We start from the raw sequence: 2,995 nt of genomic DNA, 5'->3' as shown, positions 1-2,995 counted from the left end.
CTATCCCTTCCCCCCTCACTAAATAAATAAAATCTTTTTAAAAAGTGAGGTATTAAGGTCTTCAACCATTGTTATTGAATTATTTATTTCTTCATTTTTATCAATTTTTGCTTCATGTATTGTGGTGCTCTGTTAAGTGCATCTGTGTTTATAATTGTTATATATTCCTTATGGGTTGACTCTTTTGTCATTATAAAATGTCTGTTTTGCTTCCAGTTTTCAGTCTGGCACATAAAGAACTCGGAAGTAATCATTTCATCCTAACAATTAAAAACCTGAACAAACTGAAAATCAATAATTATTCTTAGACTCATTAAAGAATTGGAACCACAGAGCAAATCACTGCTCCCAAAAAAGGAGAGACAGGCAGGCAGATGCAGAGAATTACAATTTGCTAGAATAAAATCCATGAACAGAAATGTCCCCAGAAACCAGTTCTGAGAGAACTGAAGAAATTACAACTCCTGAATATGGTACTGAGATTGAGAAAACCTATACGAGAGTTGACAAACTGTTGGAAGTTCAATGTGGAAAAGTTTGAGATTTAAAACTCCACAGAGACCCAGTGCCAGGTGTGTTCCCACACTGTTCTAAGTTTTACTTCAAAGAGTTCTATGAGGTTCTCATAGTGAATGTTAGATACAATCCCCTCATGTTTCTGGCGGGGGTGCGGGGAAGTAGCCATTTTTTATTGCACCCAGAGCATTCTGTCATTCTCAATAAGGCTTTATTTCAAGAGAAATTATTTTACCAGAGCCTAATCTGCTACCATTTTATCAGAGCCTAACCAACTTGGAAGAACGGAAATACCCAGCTCCAACCCCCTCTAACTATCTGTTCCACTTAAGTAAGGGTGGGGTGGGACACTGAAAAGTATTTCCAAAGGCCACAGCCATAACCTATTAGGCTCCTCTAATTTCCATTTGAATTTTCTGTATTATTTTCCATAATGCCCTTGGGCATTAATTGCTCTGCAGACTAATTCAATCCAATTCGGGCTCCTCAAAAGAAAAGTTCCAAAAGTCAGCATTTGATATTTCTTCGAACCCAAGGAGGGAGAACTCCTCCCAGCCATCTCCTTCCCTGGCTCTTTAAAATAATTTAGCCAGTTTACAGCTAACAGGTATCTTCATCAAATCCATGAATCACTTCAAAAGTGCCTCTGCCACCACCACCACTGTTTTTAGAGCATCCTTGGACTGAACTTTTCCATCCTATGTTGCAAATGAAATAATTTCCATTGAGAAAATGTTAGAATTTATGTGGTTTATGGCTGTCTTCTCTCCCCAGGAAAAATCTCTGAGCTAGGGCTTTGGATCTGGGGGTGAGGACAATGGCACTCTTTTCTCTAAGTGACACTCTTGCTTTAGGAGCTAATGTCTCAGTGGGAGTAAGGAGGAAACAGCAGCCTGAGGTCCTTTCAGGTTGCTTTTCATATTGTGGAACCATGCCTTACAAGTCAAGCCAAGAGTGATCAGGGCCCCATTATTCTCAGTGGTGCCATACCCATGGGACACTCTCCATTCCATCAATGAAGGCCAGATGGAAAGAGAGAGCCTTCATTCTCAACTGCACTCACCTGAAACTTAACCTTGCAATCTTAGTAGTTGGGGCAGGGTGAGAAATGCTGATGCTCTTTCCTTCCAAGAAAGAAAGCTCCATGGCTGGGAGCTGCAGGAAGAGGATACCCTGTATTCTTGGCTGACAGAAGTGCAGTTTATGACTCCCTGATCTGGGAATGAGGAGGGAGGGAGCAGTATAGGTTCAAATACCACTGACTCTTGCCTTTCTTATGAAATTTTCATACATTTTCCTGAATAGATATTTCTCCACTTGATATATGCCCTCAAGACAATTTCAAGAGGCTTTAATTTTTTAAAAAATGTAATTTTTACCATGTCACTGGAGACCAGGTCTACAAGGCTCTTCATTCTATCACACCAGAAATTGACTTCCTAGACATTACTTCTTCCTGGAAGACTTCCCTGGCAACTGAATTAAGTCTTCTTACTCAGTGGTCCAACTGCCCCTCAGTACTTATCACACTCTCCTTCTGGTTTCCTTCCACTAAATTATGAGTTCCATAAGAATATGAAGGCTGTATCTGCCTTGTTCTCTTTCATATCTCCAGGGCCTTGCCTGGCACATAGTAGATGTTCAATAAATTAGCATTGAACTCAAATTATATTTCTTATAATTTCATTAAGTGGAAAGAGTTAAGTCTTGGGAATCAGAATTTCTAAGTATGGTACTGAGATTGAGATGTGCAAAGGGCAAGCAAGAGCTAGCACACAAAAAAGGGCTCAAACAATAAATGGATAAAATAATAAAATATAGATTTGGGGATTTATTAATTGAGTAGAGGTTAAGAACATGGACTTAGGAAAAAGAACAAATGGGTTTGAATTTCTGCTCTACCATTTCTTATTTTTTGCTTAGCCTCACCGTCCTGAAATTCACTGACATGTAAAATGAGGGATAATCTTAACATCTACTTCAAAGAATTTGGGGAAGGATAAAATGCAGTAATGAATATACATATACAACAATGCCTGTCACATATCAGTAATTATATAACTGCTTTTTTATTTTATTTTCATCACTTTATGTTTAAGAAAACTAGAATAAGTCTGTACATGCTATCTCATAACCTGAATTTAAAAGAAAAATAATGACTTTTCCTTTTACTTGCAAAAAGAATACATTTTCCTTAGACAATTTAGAAGATAGAGGTAATCACCACCTGAGGAGCAGCATCAGAAATGCATCTTTAATTTTAAAGATGAAGACAACTAAATGGGAGTGGATGAGGGAGGAATGGGAGCACTAAGTCACCAGATACAGGTTTCTAAGTGCGAATTGTGGCACAAGATGCTGTCATGCTTGTAATGCCTGAGTCTCAGATTCCTGATAGCAAATATAGTGCCTGATTCAGGAGATGTGGTAGGAATGTAAAAGGGGGAGGAGGGAGAGAGAAAGGGAAAAGGTGTGTGTA

This window comes from Pteronotus mesoamericanus, unplaced genomic scaffold (genome assembly GCF_021234165.1).
Source record: "Pteronotus mesoamericanus isolate MK-2021 breed Mesoamerican mustached bat unplaced genomic scaffold, CSHL_Meso_final scaffold_550, whole genome shotgun sequence".
In the NCBI taxonomy this organism is placed as follows: domain Eukaryota; kingdom Metazoa; phylum Chordata; class Mammalia; order Chiroptera; family Mormoopidae; genus Pteronotus; species Pteronotus mesoamericanus.
The sequence above is the reverse complement of the archived record's forward strand: the minus strand, read 5'-3'. Positions refer to the sequence as shown.